The sequence below is a fragment of the Hordeum vulgare genome, chromosome 6H (genome assembly GCF_904849725.1).
Source record: "Hordeum vulgare subsp. vulgare chromosome 6H, MorexV3_pseudomolecules_assembly, whole genome shotgun sequence".
Taxonomy (NCBI): domain Eukaryota; kingdom Viridiplantae; phylum Streptophyta; class Magnoliopsida; order Poales; family Poaceae; genus Hordeum; species Hordeum vulgare.
In genome coordinates this window covers 51,501,769-51,521,221 of record NC_058523.1, presented here as the reverse complement: position 1 = coordinate 51,521,221, position 19,453 = coordinate 51,501,769, and the positions used below count along the sequence as shown (strand labels likewise).

The following is a 19,453-nucleotide window of genomic DNA, read 5'->3' as shown; positions in this document are numbered from 1 at the left end:
GCTCTTGTAATCTTTTCCGGAGATCTTTAATTCTTTTCAACTATGATGTAAGTATGAAATTCATCAGTCATATCCCTTCTCCAAGGCCTATTTGAATTAATTCTCATATTGGTTCAACCTTTCATTCTTCATTATTCCGGAGTGTCTTAGTTATTCTTGGTGGTGTTCTTCTCATCATTCTCTCCTTTGAAGACCGAAGGGGTGTTTCTCTCAAATCTTGGTTCATTAGCTAGGAGATTCATCATTTTAGCTTGTTGTCGTCATCTTATTTGTTCCAATCATGAGTAATCCCTTTCTTCCTATCCGGTGCTTCTCTGAGTTGTTTTTATTTCTCGTCCTCCGAAGGCCATCATTTTAGAAGATTCTTCGTTCTCAGTTTTCATCTTTCATCCTCAATTCTTCTCCATTGTTGTCTCTTCGTTCGTCTCTCGATTATCCGGTGCCTTGTTCAAGTTTTCTCTTAGGTGGCTCATGAGCTCTTCATTCTCATGTTTCTCCATTAATTCGTGGTGTTCCCATTCAATTGTGAATTCTTACCGGTGTTTCTTGCAACATTTCTTCTATTTTGTGCTTTATTTATCTCTCTGTTTCTTCAAGATTCTTTCAAGAGGAATAAGTTGTATGCTAAATCCGTTGATTGTCGTCTATTTAACTTGATGAAGGATAAGCATAACATAATTCTTATTCTTGTTCTTCCTTCTTCCAAGAGATTTCAATTCTTCTTCCGGACTGGCTCATGATATCAATTCCTTTTCTCAAGTGTTCTTATCTTTTCTTTTCCGGAGTTACAAGTTTTATCAAGTATCTCTTTGTGAGCTTCATCTAAATCTTCGCAAGGCTTCAATCTTATTCTTTCATCCTTCATATCGTTGCATCATTCATTTATATACGGAGGTCCTTCTTGGTGGTTCATCAAGGGTGTGATTCATTCTCATGTGTTCTTCAAGATTCCTGTTGGAATACCTCAAGTATTCTTTCTCTTCCATTTTCAGTGCATTTGTTCTTCCGTTATCCTTTGAGGTGGTATTATAGCATTCTTGTTAGTGTAGGAGCCTCGAAGAGATTTGCTTTCAAGAATGAGATAATTAAACCCACCAATTCTATGATCATGAGATATTTGCAACCCATGATTTCTTCATTGAGCTATCTTGGTTTGGATTTCACCTAAAGCTTTTCCTATGGATTGTTGCTATCATGGTGTTTATCATTTATCCAAGTTCTCAATGTATCCTCTTGGTGTAAGAAATTGTTCATATCTTGCTTCTCCCAATCAATCCTTGTTTCTTTTAGTGGTGGTTGTCACCTCATATTTGTTGAGATGATTTTCATAAGCCCACTACCTTCTTGTTCTTTTCGTTGTTGTCTTTCCAACAACTCCGTCCAATTCTTCTTGCAAGAATGCTTGTCAAGTTCATTGGAGTTAGTAGTTGTCATTCTCTCTTCATTCTCTTCTTCCGTATGAGCTAGTTCCTATTCTATTGTTCCGGAGGCTTTGTGATGTTGCTCATTTGGGTCAATCTTGTTGTTCTATCAAGATCATGGTGTCCCTTGCTCTATTTAGTTGTTTGTTATGAATATTGTGTAATTCTCTCTTCTTATCGAATTTTTTTTGTCCCATTTTCCTACGAAGTGTTGCCGAAATTTTCCGTGAATTCCTGCATCTTTCCCATATCATTCCTCATCTCTTTGCAACCTTCAAGGGTCGTGGGTTTCACTCGTTTGTCAAAGAAGCGACTAAGTTTTACCTCTTCCTTTCTCATCCTCTTCCCCGTTCATTCTTGGATCTCGGGGCGAGATCCTCTTGTAGTGTAGGAGAGTTGTGACAGCCCGATGCCGAAGTTCCAGAAGTTTCCCCTTCTATTCAGTTTTCGTCCTGTGTTTGTTTTTATTTGTCGCATCATCATCGCATCATGCGCATCATCTGCATTGCATCGGCATCTCCGTTGCCGCTAGTTTTCAAACTTGCATCCGTGGTTAGTTGCAGGTTCTCGTCGTTGTCTGTTCCGAGTCCGACCGCACGAGCACGCGCCCGCGACACCGTCGAAACCCTGTTTTAAAAGTGTGCGTAAAACTTTCTCTGATCGAGTTGAGATTTGACGTGCGGTCTCATTTTAATATAGCTAGGCCGCATGTCGAATTTCGTCGCGATCGGAGTCCGTCTGGTTCCCGAACGGTCGACCGTAGCGGCACCGTATTCGGTTTACCGTCGGACGTCTGTCGGTGTTTTAAAAATTCGTTGCCGCGCCGCACCGATTCCCTCTCTTCCCCGGCTAGCCTACTCTACGCGGTAATTTAGCAGACCCCGCTTTCGAGTGTGTTCGGTTACGATCGCGTGGGCGAAAACGGGGCTGGATTCGGATAAACCTAGCCCCCCATTTGTTATAAATAGGCCTCCCCCTAATTTTTAGGAAACCCTAAACCCCCCTCGTTTTTCATGCCCGCAGCTTCCTCCCACCTCCTCTCTCCTTCCAACCGCCACCAGCCCGTCGGGCCCGCTCCAGGCCCTCTCGGCCCGCGATCGCCCCGAGCAGTCGCTCGCCCTTGCCCGAGAGCGTTGTGCTCCCGAGCCTCCGTGTTGCGCCGCCGTTGCCTCCGTGTTGCGCCGCTGCCGCCTACCCCGTGCCCGCCGCCGGCAGCCCGTCGAGCCCCGCGCCGTCCTCTACCAGGGGCCGCCTGCCGGAGACCCTCTCCCGTCGAGCCCCGCCGCCCTGCCGGCCATCCCGTGCCTGCAGCAGCCGGGCCCAGCGCCGCCCTTGCTGCCTCGCCCCCACCGGTGGCCAGATCCGGCTCGCCCCGCCCCGTCCCGACCGTCTCCGCCCTGTAGTCGGCGCCCTCCGGCGGTTCCTGGTCGGCGCCGCCATGCCTCGGGCAGCAGGCCAATGGGGGACGACGAGGAGCCCCAGATCTCGTCGGTCAACCGCTCCAGCGCCGCCCCGTGGGCCCCACGCCGGCCCAGCATCCGCCCGCCGAGGCCCAGCTCGGTCAGCCAGACCGAGGCCTCCACCCCTGCTGCACCAGGCCGGCCCAAGAGGCCACTCAGGTGAGCCCTTCTATCCGACGCCCCTGTGCGCCTTTTGCTATCCCGCGCCCGTGTACTGTAGGCCCATCTGCAGTAGAATTAGGCCCGTTAGATTTTTTTAGTTTTCGGATTTATTTAATTTCAGGAAATAGACGAATATTGTAATGCCCGTAACTTTTTATCCGTAAGTCGGAACGAGGCGTATTTTATATGGTTTTAGGGTACATTCGCGAGTAGAACACGATTTCACCACTTGCATAATTATTTGACGAAGTTTTACGTGCTGAACGCCTAGTTTAACGTGCTGTCCTATATTGTTTCGTCCCGTATTTAATTTTTGCGCAAGTCCGGATTGCTCGTATGCAATATTGGAAGTGTTCATGTTTTAGGAACCATTTTTCCATGCATTTTAGAGCGGTCGCTCGTATTTTTGCGTGTAGGATCTGCCGGTAATTTATTTTCCCGCGTATAGGTTATTTTTCTCGCATTTATGAGGGGCATTATTCTGTGCAATTAGTTTTAGCATTATAGCAAGTTAGTTCGCGAGATATTTTGCTATGTTGCCCTTTTGATTAATTCGTAGGATTTATTCTGTGCCTCGTTTGAATTAGTTGTCAACTCGGGAGTTGTTCTTGGGTGTTTAGACTAGCCCCTGGTATTTTTGGTTGCAATAGAAATGCATGTTTAGGTGTGGTTTGGTTGCCCTCAAGTTGCTAGAAATAATGCTGATTTGGAGGAGCTGAAATATTTCTAAGTCTGGAATCTGTTATTATTTTGTTGCTGTTTTGTTTTGCTTCTATCTTTAGATCTGTAGCTCTTTTGAGGTTGGTCCAATGGAGTTAGTTGTACCCCTTGTGTTTCTCTAGCATGCTGTATAGTTTCATGCCGTTTGGAGTCCTGTAGCTATAGGTTTTTCTGCTGTCAATATTGCTTCAGATCGAAAACTGCACTTTCATGAGGTGTAATTTTCACTAAGTCTGAAATAGTGCGTGAGATGCCATTTTGTGTCTTCTTTTCCTAGTGCTCCTTGCTGCCATGCTAATTGTTGTTAGTTGTTTGTAGTAGTGCGTCTTGCCCTCTTTCGTGCCATGCCTTGCTTGAGTTTATCCGAGTTGTGTAGCTCGTAGTTGTGGGGCATAGAAAATGCTATGTGGCTGATTTTGACAGATTGTGGTCATTTCTTGTTTTGCTCGTAGTTTTTGAACCGTAGCTCCGATTTGATCGTGTCCTACATGAAACTTGCTTAGAATCTCGTGTAGTTTCATTTTCTCTTGCTGGTTGTATGTTTTGAAGTGCTCGTGGCCGTCGTTGCACACATATTGCATTCATGCCATCATATCTTGCGGTGCTTGTAACTTTTGATCCGTAGCTCCGTTGGAGATGTTCTTTATGTGTAGATTGCTTGAAATGACGCGTAGAATCACGTGAATCTATTTGTTTTGCTGTTTAACAACTAATTAAAGGTGTTAATTCAGATCTGGACAGAATTGTAAATTAACATGTGAGGTCGTTTCAGAGTTGCTATATGACATTTCCGACCTCATTTAAAATCCCTAGATAGGTAGTTTAATTGCGCTTCACCTCTTGCCATGTTTGACCACATTTAATATTGCCGTGTATCTAAATAATATTGAACTTCATTTAATGTGTAGTGTTTGATTGTGTGAATTGTCATGCCGTGACTTGCATGTATTCAATAGCTCATGCATCATATGTGTTGTGCATCGTGTGGTGAATTTCATGTGTTGATTTGTGTTTCCGGTTTGCTTCGTCTCGATAGAGTTCCGCAGCGTGCCGGATTGTGAGGACCCGTTCGACTACGTCGGTTCGTCTGCTTCACGGAGGCATTCTTCTTCCAAGTGGGATCTCAGGCAAGATGACCATTTCCCTAGATACCATTACTATCATTGCCATGCTAGTTATTTCGATGCTATCGATTATGTCTCGTTGCCTACCACATGTTAAATATTAGCCTCTCAACAATGCCATGATTACCTTCAACCTGTTCAACCTAGCAAACCACTGATTGGCTATGTTACTGCTTGCTTAACCCTGTGTTAGCGTTGCTAGTTGCAGGTGCAGATGCCTCCATGTGAAAACATGGGTTCCGTGTTATATCACCTTATTTAAATGCTATTTAATTTAATGCACCTATATACTTGGTAAAAGGTGGAAGGCTCGGCCTTTCTAGCCTGGTGTTTTGTTCCACCTTTGCCCCCTTAGTTTTCGGCTACCGGTGTTATGTTCCATAAATGAGCGCTCCTAACACGATCGGGGTTGTTATGGGGAACCCCTTGATAATTCGTTTTAGATTAAGACTGGTCTGGCAAGGCCCAACTTTGGTACTACATTTGCCTAATCACTTAATAAAATTGCATAGGGACCTGCCGGCACCCGCAGATTAATTTAATCAACCCCCCCCCCCCCGTCCAGTGCTCCTCATGAGTGTTGGTCCAAAAAGGACAGACTGCGGGGCCACCACGGGGCAACTCAAGGTTGTTGGGTAACGTAGCATAAATTCAAAAATTTTCCTACGCATGTTCAGATCTTCCTATGGAGAGACCAGCAACGAGAGAGGGGTAAGAGCATCTTCGTACCTTTGAAGATCGCTAAGCGGAAGCGTTTGCTAGAACGCGGTTGACGGAGTCGTACTCGCGGCGATTCCGATCTAGTGCCGAACAACGGCACCTCCGCGTTCAACACACGTGCAGCCCGGTGACGTCTCCCACACCTTGATCCAGCAAGGAGGAGAGAGAGGTTGGGGAAGAAGACCAGCAACACGACGGCGTGGTGTTGGTGGAGAGACGAGGTCTCCCGGCAGGGCTTCGCCAAGCGCCGGCAGAGAGGAGGAGGGAGAAGTGCAGGGCTGCGAGAGAGAGAGAGATTAAACCGTGTCTCAAACAGCCCCGAACCTCATCTATATATATAGGGGGAGAGGGAGGGGGCGCAGCCCTTAGGGTTCCCACCCCTAAGGGGTGCGGCAGCCCTCAGATGGGGAAGGGGTGGCGGCCAGAGCAAGGGGGAGGGGTGGCGCACCCCTCTGGTGGGCCTAAGGCCCACCTGAGTTAGGGTTCCCCCCCTCTTTTCCTTTCCCCTGCGCCATGGGCTGAGTGGGGAGGCGCACCAGCCCAACTAGGGGCTGGTTCTCACCCCCACTTAGCCCATCTTACCTCTTGGGGTCGCAGCCTCCCTTCGGTGGTCCCCCGGGACCACCTCCGGTGGTCCCGGTGGTCCCGGTACGTTACCGGTGATGCCTGAAACACTTCCGGTGTCCGAAACCATCCGTCCTATATATATCAATCTTTGCCTCCGGACCATTCCGGAGCTCCTCGTGACGTCCTGGATCTCATACGGGACTCCGAACAACTTTCGGTAATCTCGTATAACAATTCCCTATAACCCTAGCGTCATCGAACCTTAAGTGTGTAGACCCTACGGGTTCGGGAGACAGGCAGACATGACCGAGACACCTCACTGGCCAATAACCATCAGCGGGGTCTGGATACCCATGGTGGCTCCCACTAGCTCCACGATGATCTCATCGGATGAACCACGATGTCAAGGATTCAATCAATCCCGTATACGATTCCCTTTGTCTGTCGGTATAGAACTTGCCCGAGATTCGATCGTCGGTATACCTATACCTTGTTCAATCTCGTTACCGGTAAGTCTCTTTACTCGTTCCGTAGCACGTCATCGTGTGACTAACTCCTTAGTCACATTGAGCTCATGATGATGTTCTACCGAGTGGGCCCAGAGATACCTCTCCGTCACACAGAGTGACAAATCCCGATCTCGATTCGTGCCAACCCAACAGACACTTTCGGAGGTACCCGTAGTGCACCTTTATAGTCACCCAGTTACGTTGTGACGTTTGATACACCCAAAGCACTCCTACGGTATCCAGGAGTTGCACAATCTCACGGTCGAAGGAAAAGATACTTGACATTAGAAAAGCATTAGCATACGAACAATACGATCTAGTGCTAGGCTTAGGATTGGGTCTTGTCCACCGCATCATTCTCCCAATGATGTGATCCCGTTATCAATGACATCCAATGTCCATGATCAGGAAATCATGATCATCTATTGACTAACGAGCTAGCCAACTAGAGGCTTGCTAGGGACACATTGTGATCTATTCATTCACACATGTATTAGTGTTTCCTGTTAATACAATTATAGCATGAACGATAGACGATTATCATGAACAAGGAAATATGATAACAACCATTTTATTATTGCCTCTAGGGCATATTTCCAACAGTCTCCCACTTGCACTAGAGTCAATAATCTAGTTACATTGTGATGTATCGAACACCCATAGCATCATGGTGCTGATCATGTTTTGCTCATGGAAGAGGTTTAGTCAACGGGTCTGCAATATTCAGATCCGTGTGTACTTTACAAATATCTATCACTCCAGTTTGGACATGGTCCTGGATGGAGTTGTAGCGGCGCTTGATGTGCTTCGTCTTCTGGTGAAACCTGGGCTCCTTGGCTATGGCAATGGCTCCAGTGTTATCACAGAAGAGTGTCATAGGATCCGACGCGCTTGGAACCACTCCAAGGTCGGTGATGAGCTCCTTCATCCAAATTCCTTCATGAGCTGCTTCTGAAGCAGCTATGTACTCCGCTTCACATGTAGATGCTGCCACGACTTCTTGCTTGCTGCTGCACCAGCTCACTGCCCCACCATTCAACACATATACGTATCCGGTTTGTGACTTAGAGTCATCCGGATCTGTGTCGAAGCTAGCATCGACGTAACCCTTTACAACGAGCTCTTCGTCACCTCCATAAACGAGAAACATTTCCTTAGTCCTTTTCAGGTACTTAAGGATATTCTTGACCGCTGTCCTGTGTTCCGCACCGGGATTACTTTGGTACCTCCCTACCAAGCTTATCGCAAGGTTTATATCAGGTCTGGTACACAGCATGGCATACATTAGAGAGCCCACGGCTGAAGCGTAGGGGACAGAACTCATCTTCTCTCTATCTGCTGCCGTGGTCGGCGACTGAGTCTTACTCAATCTCATACCTTGCAAAACTGGCAAGAACCCTTTCTTTGAGTTTTCCATATTGAACTTCTTCAATATCTTGTCAAGGTATGTACTTTGCGAAAGACCTATGAGGCGTCTCGATCTATCTCTATAGATCTTGATGCCTAATATGTATGCAGCTTCTCCAAGGTCCTTCATTGAAAAACTCTTGTTCAAATAGGCCTTTATGCTCTCCAGCATCTCTATATCATTCCCCATCAATAATATGTCATCCACATATAGTACGAGGAAAGCTACAGAGCTCCCACTCACTTTCTTGTACAGACAGGCTTCTTCGTAAACCTGTATGAACCCAAACGCTTTAATCACCTCATTAAAGCGAATGTTCCAACTCCGAGATGCTTGCACCAGCCCATAGATGGAGCGTTGGAGCTTGCACACTTTGTTAGCACCCTCAGGGTCGACAAAACCTTCTGGTTGCATCATATACAACTCTTCCTTAAGGTTCCCGTTAAGGAACGCTGTTTTGACGTCCATTTGCCAAATTTCATAATCATAAAAGGCGGCAATTGCTAACATGATTCGGACTGATTTCAGCTTCGCTACGGGTGAGAAAGTCTCTTCGTAGTCAACTCCTTGAATTTGTCGAAAACCCTTTGCGACAAGTCGAGCTTTGTAAACGGTTACATTACCGTTTGCATCAGTCTTCTTCTTGAAGATCCATTTATTTTCTATGGCTCGCCGTTCATCGGGCAAGTCCACCAAAGTCCATACTTTGTTCTCATACATGGATCCTATCTCGGATTTCATGGCCTCAAGCCATTTGTTGGAATCCGGGCTCGCCATCGCTTCTTCATAGTTCGAAGGTTCACCGTTGTCTAACAACATGATTTCCATCACTGGGTTGCCGTACCACTCTGGTGCGGAGCGTACCCTTGTGGACCTTCGTGGTTCAGAAGTAACTTGATCCGAAGCTTCATGATCATCATCATTAACTTCCTCTTCAGTCGGTGTAGGCACCACAGGAACAACTTCTTGCGCTGCGCTACTTTCCTGTTCGAGAGGGGGTGTAATTACCTCATCAAGTTCTACCTTCCTCCCACTTACTTCTTTCGAGAGAAACTCTTTCTCTAGAAAGGATCCGTTCTTGGCAACAAAGGTTTTACCTTCGGATCTAAGATAGAAGGTATACCCAATAGTTTCCTTAGGGTATCCTATGAATACGCATTTCTCCGCTTTGGGTTCGAGCTTTTCTGGTTGAAGTTTCTTCACATAAGCATCGCAGCCCCAAACTTTAAGAAACGACAACTTAGGTTTCTTGCCAAACCACAGTTCATACGGTGTCGTCTCAACGGATTTAGACGGTGCCCTATTTAAAGTGAATGCTGCAGTTTGTAATGCGTATCCCCAAAATGATAGCGGTAAGTCGGTGAGAGACATCATAGATCGTACCATATCTAATAAGGTGCGATTACGACGTTCAGACACTCCGTTGCGTTGCGGTGTGCGAGGCGGCGTTAGTTGTGAAACGATTCCACACTTTCTTAGGTGTGTGCCAAATTCGTGACTCAAATATTCTCCTCCACGATCAGATCGTAGACATTTAATTTTTCTGTCACGTTGATTCTCAACCTCACTCTGAAATTCCTTGAACTTTTCAAACGTCTCAGATTTGTGCTTCATCAAGTAGATATACCCATACCTACTCAAATCATCGGTGAGAGTGAGAACATAACGATAACCACCGCGAGCTTCAACGTTCATTGGACCACACACATCAGTATGTATTATTTCCAATAAGTCGGAGGCTCTCTCCATTATTCCTGAGAATGGAGTCTTAGTCATCTTGCCCATGAGGCACGGTTTGCATGTGTCAAATGATTCAAAGTCAAGAGACTCTAGCAGTCCATCAGTATGGAGCTTCTTCATGCGCTTAACGCCGATATGACCAAGGCGGCAGTGCCACAAGTATGTGGGACTATCGTTATCAACTTTGCATCTTTTGGTACTCACACTATGAATATGTGTAACATCACGATCGAGATTCATCAAGAATAAACCATTCACCAGCGGAGCATGACCATAAAACATATCACTCATATAAATAGAACAACCATTATTCTCTGACTTAAATGAGTAGCCGTCTCGCATTAAGCAAGACCCTGATACAATGTTCATGCTTAAAGCTGGTACTAAATAACAATTATTAAGGTTTAAAACTAATCCCGACGGTAGATGTAGAGGTAGCGTGCCGACGGCGATCACATCGACCTTTGAACCATTCCCGACGCGCATCGTCACCTCGTCCTTGGCCAGTCTCCGCTTATTCCGCAGTTCCTGCTTTGAGTTGCAAATGTGAGCAACAGCACCGGTATCAAATACCCAGGAGCTACTACGAGCGCTGGTAAGGTACACATCAACAACATGTATATCACATATACCTTTAACGTTGCCGGCCTTCTTGTCCGCTAAGTACTTGGGGCAGTTGCACTTCCAGTGACCTTTTCCCTTGCAGTAGAAGCACTCAGTCTCAGGCTTGGGTCCGTTCTTTTTCTTCTTCCCGGCATCTGGTTTACCGGGCGCGGCAACAGCTTTGCCGTCTTTCTTGAAGTTCTTCTTACCCCTGCCTTTCTTGAAACTAGTGGTCTTGTTGACCATCAACACTTGATGCTCCTTCTTGATTTCTACTTCTGTAGACTTGAGCATCGAGTACAACTCGGGAATGGTTTTCTCCATCCCTTGCATGTTGTAGTTAAGCACAAAGCCTTTGTAGCTTGGTGGGAGAGACTGGAGGATTCTGTCAATGATAGCATCATCCGGAAGTTCGACTCCAAGTGAAGTCAGACGACCGTGTAACCCAGACATTTTGAGTATGTGCTCACTGACATAACTGTTCTCCTCCATCTTACAGCTGAAGAACTTGTCGGAGACTTCATATCTCTCGACACGGGCATGAGCTTGAAAAACTAGCTTCAGCTCTTGGAACATCTCATATGCCCCGTGTTGCTCAAAACGTCTTTGGAGCCCCGTTTCTAGACTGTATAACATGCCACACCTGACCAGAGAGTAGTCATCACTCCGCGCTTGCCAGACGTTTAGAACGTCCTGGGCTGCTGCGGGAGTGGGAGGGTCACCTAGCGGCGCATTAAGGACATAAGCCTTTTTAGCTGCTTCAAGGATGAGCTTCAGGTTGCGAACCCAGTCCGCATAGTTGCTACCATCATCTTTCAGCTTGTTTTTCTCTAGGAATGCGTTGAAGTTGAGGTTGACGTTGGACATCTACAATATTTATAAAGACAACTTTTAGACTAAGTTCATGACAATTAAGTTCATTTAATCAAATTAAGTATGAACTCCCACTTAAATCGACATCCCTCTAGTCATCTAAGTGTTACATGATCCATGTTGACTATCCCGTGTCCGATCATCACGTGAGACGGACTAGTCACCATGGTGAGCAACTCATGCTGATCGTATTCAACCATACGACTCATGTTCGACCTTTCGGTATCTTGTATTCGAGGTCATGTCTGTACATGCTAAGCTCGTCGAGTCAACCTAGGTGTTTTGCGTGTGTAAATCTGGCTTACACCCGTTGTATGCGAACGTTAGAATCTATCACACCCGATCATCACGTGGTGCTTCGAGACAACGAACCTTCGCAACGGTGCACACTTAGGGGAATACGTTCTCGAAATTTTAGGAGGGATCATCTTATTATGCTACCGTCGTTTTAAGCAATAAGATGTAAAACATGATAAACATCACAATGCAATCATATAGTGACATGATATGGCCATTATCATCTTTGCTCATTCGATCTCCATCTTCAGGCATCGCATGATCATCATCGTCACCGGCGTGACACCATGATCTCCATCATCATGATCTCCATCATCGTGTCTCCGTGAAGTCGTCACGCCAACTACTACTATCACTACTACTATGGCTAACCGTTAGCAATGAAGTAAAAGTAGCAAGCACATGGCGTTGCATCTCATACAATAAATTAAGACAACTCCTATGGCTCCTGCCGGTTGTCATACTCATCGACATGCAAGTCGTGAAACCTATTACAATAACATGATCATCTCATACATCATACATGCAACATCACAACTTTGGCCATATCACATCACATGTCAAACCCTGCAAAAACAAGTTAGACGTCCTCTAATTGTTGTTTGCAAGTTTTACGTGGCTGATTTGGGTTTCTAGCAAGAACGCCTTCTTACCTACGTGACAGCCACAACGATGATATGCCAAAGCTATTTACCCTTCATAAGGACCCTTTTCATCAAATCCAATCCGACTAGAGTAGGAGAGACAGACACCCGCTAGCCACCTTTATGCACGATGTGCATGTCTGTCGGTGGAACCAGTCTCACGTAAGCGTACGTGTAAGGTCGGTCCGGGCCGCTTCATCCCACAATACCGCCGAAAAAGAATAAGACTAGTAACGGCAAGCAAATTGACAAACCATCGCCCACAACTTTTGTGTTCTACTCGTGCATGGAATCTACGCATAGAAAACCTGGCTCTGATACCACTGTTGGGTAACGTAGCATAAATTCAAAATTTTTCCTACGCATGTTCAGATCTTCCTATGGAGAGACCAGCAACGAGAGAGGGGTAAGAGCATCTTCGTACCTTTGAAGATCGCTAAGCAGAAGCGTTTGCTAGAACGCGGTTGATGGAGTCGTACTCGCGGCGATTCCGATCTAGTGCCGAACAACGGCACCTCCGCGTTCAACACACGTGCAGCCCGGTGACGTCTCCCGCACCTTGATCCAGCAAGGAGGAGGGAGAGGTTGTGGAAGAAGACCAGAAACACGACGGCGTGGTGTTGGTGGAGAGACGAGGTCTCCCGGCAGGGCTTCCCCAAGCGCCGACAGAGAGGAGGAGGGAGAAGTGCAGGGCTGCGAGAGAGAGAGAGATTAAACCGTGTCTCAAACAGCCCCGAACCTCATCTATATATATAGGGGGAGAGGGAGGGGGCGCAGCCCTTAGGGTTCCCACCCCTAAGGGGTGCGGCAGCCCTCAGATGGGGAAGGGGTGGCGGCCAGGGCAAGGGGGAGGGGTGGCGCACCCCTCTGGTGGGGCTAAGGCCCACCTGAGTTAGGGTTCCCCCCCTCTTTTCCTTTCCCCTGCGCCATGGGCTGAGTGGGGAGGCGCACCAGCCCAACTAGGGGCTGGTTCCCACCCCCACTTAGCCCATCTTACCTCTTGGGGTCGCAGCCCCCCTTCGGTGGTCCCCCGGGACCACCTCCGGTGGTCCCGGTGGTCCCGGTACGTTACCGGTGATGCCCGAAACACTTCCGGTGTCCGAAACCATCTGTCCTATATATCAATCTTTACCTCCGGACCATTCCGGAGCTCCTCGTGACGTCCTGGATCTCATCCGGGACTCCAAACAACTTTCGGTAATCTCGTATAACAATTCCCTATAACCCTAGCGTCATCGAACCTTAAGTGTGTAGACCCTACGGGTTTGGGAGACAGGCAGACATGACCGAGACACCTCTCTGGCCAATAACCATCAGCGGGGTCTGGATACCCATGGTGGCTCCCACTAGCTCCACGATGATCTCATCGGATGAACCACGATGTCAAGGATTCAATCAATCCCGTATACGATTCCCTTTGTCTGTCGGTATAGAACTTGCCCGAGATTCGATCGTCGGTATACCTATACCTTGTTCAATCTCGTTACCGGTAAGTCTCTTTACTCGTTCCGTAGCACATCATCATGTGACTAACTCCTTAGTCACATTGAGCTCATGATGATGTTCTACCGAGTGGGCCCAGAGATACCTCTCCGTCACACGGAGTGACAAATCCCGATCTCGATTCGTGCCAACCCAACAGACACTTTCGGAGGTACCCGTAGTGCACCTTTATAGTCACCCAGTTACGTTGTGACGTTTGATACACCCAAAGCACTCCTACGGTATCCGGGAGTTGCACAATCTCACGGTCGAAGGAAAAGATACTTGACATTAGAAAAGCATTAGCATACGAACAATACGATCTAGTGCTAGGCTTAGGATTGGGTCTTGTCCACCGCATCATTCTCCCAATGATGTGATCCCGTTATCAATGACATCCAATGTCCATGATCAGGAAATCATGATCATCTATTGACTAACGAGCTAGCCAACTAGAGGCTTGCTAGGGACACATTGTGATCTATTCATTCACACATGTATTAGTGTTTCCTGTTAATACAATTATAGCATGAACGATAGACGATTATCATGAACAAGGAAATATGATAACAACCATTTTATTATTGCCTCTAGGGCATATTTCCAACAGAGGTTTGGTACCTGTAGGCTTTTCCATCCGCCGTGTCCTGAGAACGAGGTACGCGACTCTTATCGGGATCGTCAACACGTCGGGCGGCCTTGCTGGATTAGTTTTACCTTCGACGAAATATCTTGTGCATCGGGATTCCGGTGATGCTTTGGGTAATCTCAGAGTTGAGGTTTTCCACTAGGGAATCCGACGAGATCGCGAGCTTCGTGATTGAGGATTTCTATGCGGCTCGTGGTAATTTGTGATGGACTAGTTGGAGCACCCCTGCAGGGTTAAATCTTTTCAGAAAGCCGTGCCCGCGGTTATGTGGCAATGTGGAAACTTTGTTTAACACTGGTTCTAGATAACTTGAAGTTAACTTAATTAAAACTTGCCAACTGTGTGCGTAACCGTGACTGTCTCTTTCGTGAGTTCCTTCTCTGATCGAGGACACGATGGGGTTATGTCTCACGTAGGTAGGTGTTCAGGATCATATATTTGATCATCAGTAGTTCACGTCCGTTATGCGTAGATCTTCCCTCTCTTACTTCTTGTACTCGTAAGTTAGCCACCATAAACATATGCTTAGCCGCTGCTGCAACCTCACCACTTAACCGTGCCTCACCCAGTAAGCTTTGCTAGTCTGATACCTTTGGAAATGAGATTGCTGAGTCCCCTGTGGCTCACAGATTACTACAACACCAGTTGCACGTACAGGTAAAGGTTACTTGACGCGAGCGCATTGACTGTTCATTTGGAGTTGCTTCTTCTTCTTCTTCATTGATCTAGGATGTGTTCCAGGCCGGCAGCCTGGGATAGCAAGAATGGACGTCGTTCTTATTTTCTCGTTTGTTTTCGTCCGTAGTCGGACCCTGCTCTTACTCTTGATGAATATGTAATGTACTGATGTGACTTTGATGCAGCTTGTGGCGAGTGTAAGCCAACTCTGTATATATTTCTCTTCTTTTCAGTACATGTACTTGTAACGATATCCATTCTTGCGACACGACGAGATGCGCTTCTATCCCTGACGAGGCCTTCATGCCAAATTGAGGATAGGGTCGCATCTTGGACGTGACATAGCTTACATTTTGATGTGACTCATGAATATCATGGTTGATTCATAGAACAAACTGAACAATAACACATTTACTATATCCATATGCATACCAGATGATGAGCTATACAACATATGACATCCAGCTTGGTTTCATAAGTATGTAAGTTCGGTGAGTACTTTCGGGCTCAATTGGCCATAGTTGTGAAGAGGATATGGCGGAGAGAAGTGATGGCTCACCGGCGCACCCCAGATCCAAGCACCAGCACCTTCGGCTTTCTTGGATTTTCATGCAACACCATATAGGCATAGATAAATAAGAATCTACACAAACAAAAATGCCATATTATGGGGATTAAATCAAAAGATTCGGATGATTGTAAAGTAATAGGGAGATACAATGTCCTAGGGGAACTTGTAAAGTATTAGGATGACTGGTCAGAGTATAAACATATACTTAGAGGCAAATCAATTTGAATACAACCTAATTAGTATGAGAAACAAAAGGAATACGGTAATTCATAAAAGCAAAACAGGTACTCAGAAGTAGTTGGCAGTTACTACTATTTCCCGATGTTTGTTCTGCACATCCTAGCAAAGAAAATGAATCTGCACTATGACCTATGGCTAGAGACAGACTACCTTATCTAACAGTTCTATTACAGAATACAACAGCAGCAGCAAGAAAGCATCAAGGGTCTGGTTATGCCACTTCCAAAATATGATCTTATGGAACAAAGTAAATTATCTGCACAATGAAGCCTCAAAATCCAAATAAACGAGCACTGCAGGCTTTTATTTATCATATTTTCAAGCTGGTGGGGCAACATAATTCTGGGTCATACCAAAAGCTAACATTTTATCCATATCAATATGGCATATGACAGAACAGAACACTGTGCAAACCACATCTCCAGGCCACTCAAACTCAAAGCATACTAATAACCAAAAAGCAGCAGGTTACAATTGTTCAGGTCTAGAGTCATGAAATTGTTGCTGGATAAATTTAATTAAATTATTAAAGGCCTTACATGATGAATCTCGTCGGCGACGGGACGAATTCATTGAGAATGTCACACACAATTTCCTACGCATCTTCCATCCTATCTGAAACATCCGATCCTAAATATGATAGGTAGTTCACACAACAAATAGTTTATACAATAAACAGTAATAACAAAGCATCATATATTCATATAGTAGCAGCAAAAATCACAATACTTTCTCTCTTATTTTTTCTCCTAAATAGCAGCAAAATCAAAACCTGTCCTGAATCATGAGAGTATCTTATGGTGGCCATCGCCTTCTCGTACTCATGCCTATACCAATCGTAGCACACCAGCCCCAAGCATTGATCCAGTTTCTCTGATAAATTAAACTATTAACTGTAATAGGAGTGTGGCAAAGTCAGTAGAATAGTATCATCAACGTGGGGGTTGGCCTTAAGGCCGCGGAGCTTATAGAGCTTGTATTTTCTTTTTTGCTGCACTTGTAATGGTAGAAAAATACCAGTTTGTTAACCAAGGCTTGTTCACGTTTCATCATGGTATATTTTCTTTTGATGCTCATATGTGCTCACGAATTATAGAAATCAAAAGGATCTTAAGGGCATCGATTCAGGGATACAGACCAAGAAAGCAGATCAAACAGTACATTAAGCAACATTACAAATTGATTGTGAAAAAGCAACCATACATCCACATATATAGGGATACTGGCCAAAAAGCAAGTTAAACAATTTACACTACTTCAACACCCCATTTTTATTATGAAAATGCAGACCAAATCATAAAATTTCCGTTCTAATCTATAACTGGAAAGGAAAGGATTTTCGAACCATGCATGTACACTACAGCAACAGTACATTACTCTAGTTCATACAAATACTGCAAAACTCATCTTGTGGAAAAAATTACCTTGGGCATATCCTTCGAGTAATAGAGGAGATCAACAGCTCGGGAATTGATTCTGGTGGAGAAGCACATGAGTTTTCTGGTGAGGAGCTATATGGCGATGTTCAATAAGAACAGCCAGCCGACAGAGACTCGGGGAGGCACACACACACCAGTGGTGCAATCGGAAGGCTGCTGGCGGCTAACCCAGGTGTGGCCTAGTTGACGTGAGATACAGTTTGAGTCCTTCACCTCGTAAATCTTCGTCAGAGGTTCCTTGTGGTCTGCTTGAACAAACACAAATCAGCCTGACCAATCCCTTTTTTCATGTGGAGAAAGGCAAAAACAATAGACACGTCAATCTTTGAAAGTTGATTTCACACCCGGTGCAAAAGCATGGAGATTCCTTGTGGTTAACTCGTGCTTCCAAGAAAGAATTATCCCAGTTCCATTATCTTTTCCAAAGGTAACAAACTTGGAACAAGCACTGGACTGATCTTTTCACATACTAAATGCATTTAGGGCCTCTCACATCCAACCCTGGATGAAGCTCCTGCCTGATTATGTCCTTCTAATTGAAGGTTGATTTTACCCTGAAATATAATAATGTCGTAGAACAAATAGTTGGCATCTTTCCAATCACACGTATGAGTAAATTAGTTGAGATATACAGTCTGTAGCTTGCTATCAAACAAAAGGGAAACCATATAGCATACAGTCAATTGCTTTCTCTGAAACACAAGGGAAACCAAAAAGAAATCACTCTCAAAGCTTTACTACCTGAATAATCTTGAGAACATGAGGAGCCTTTAATGTGAAGATCCTTCGCAAGGGCCACTAAAACATACAAAGATCATCGGCGTCATCTAGCTCCTGCTTTGCAATTGGAATGTGAACCACTTGGTATGTGCCCCTTCCCATTGGAAAGCATACCCTATGAGTAGAAAGACAAAGGGGAAAAAGGAGCCCGAGAGCACATCTAGCTCCTGCTTTGCAATATCAATAATTTGATTGATATAGAAAAAAAATGTACTTAGGAAGAGATGATAGGGGAAAAAATCCATCCACTCCATGTTCGTGTTCATTGATATAGAAACTGTGCAAGCGTTTTGACATTCAGTAAGAAGACTTGGGCAGGATAGCACTGACCGAGAGTGCTGGTGGCGAAGGACTCAGCGCCGCCGCACTGCTGGCTCACACACGCACGACCAACGACCGTCCTGCGTGCGTCCCCGTCCCTGGCGGCGACTGCGTCTCGCCAACGTCGCCCTTGTCCCTTCTCCGGTCTCGCCGGTGTCGACCTAGAGGCAATGCGAGCGGGGCGAGCGGGGAGCGGCGCGTGGGCGAGCGACGACCGAGGTGTGTGAGGGGGATGCTGCGCCGGGACGGCGGCGGCCGAGGAGGAGGAGGCGCTTGGGGCTGGAGAAGGGGGCGTGGGAGGATGCGGCGCCCGCCGAGGCGCGTGCTGTGGGAGAAGGCAACGGCGGCGGGCCACTCACGCTTGGAGTTGGACTCGGCGTTGAGCAGCACGTCGACCCCCCACTGTCGCGCCGCCGCCGCCACCAGCGTGTCGTTGCCGACGTCGAGCCCCACCACGCTCATCACGACGGCGGCGGCGATGGTGGCTGGCTGGCCGGGAATTGGGGTTCCGGATTCGATCTATGGGGCGAGGGGGTCGACTCGGGAGGGAATGGGATTTTAGGGTGGGTGGGTGCGGGTGTGGGGGCTGGTGCGCCGGAGGGGTGTGGTCCGTGCGCGCTGGGGTGGGCGAGGAGGTGGAGATGGAGCACGGTCAGCCTTTGGTGAATTTGGTAACTGCACACCTTCGTGGTGCATGGTTGGTGGAAGGCCGTTAGATTGCAATTTATTGACTAATTGTGTGGTGGTGATTGATGTTTGTTTTTTATGGATCTAATAGCTGTGTGTGCTTAGAAAAGTTCTCGTTTGATCCTTTGTTAGTAGTATAGAGGAAAACCCAAGCTGACGTGCTCACGGCTTCGGTTGGGCTTAGATTGAGCCAAATTTTAGCCTCAATTGTGTACCGTCTAGCCCGAGTGGTAGCCTTAAGAGTTTTTTTTTACCCTAAACGGGGTTTATCATAACAAAAACATACGCCCTTCGTCCTACAGTATAATATAAAATGTTTTAGCAAGGATTATCAATACAAACGGTGTGTTATAGAACT

The 19,453-nt window shown here is 46.3% G+C and overlaps 1 long non-coding RNA gene across 2 annotated transcripts; it reads right to left on the bottom strand.

Annotated features, from left to right (window-relative positions):
- Window positions 1–16,510: 16,510 nt before the first annotated feature.
- LOC123403161 lies at window positions 16,511–17,424 on the bottom strand. Of its 2 annotated transcripts, none has more exons than XR_006611415.1 (2): window positions 17,293–17,424; window positions 16,511–16,761 (listed from the first exon to the last, which is right to left on the bottom strand). It is a non-coding gene; the product is annotated as an uncharacterized LOC123403161 (long non-coding RNA). The 2 variants fall into 2 exon arrangements; XR_006611416.1 differs by having other exon boundaries at window positions 16,511–16,741.
- Window positions 17,425–19,453: the final 2,029 nt, after the last annotated feature.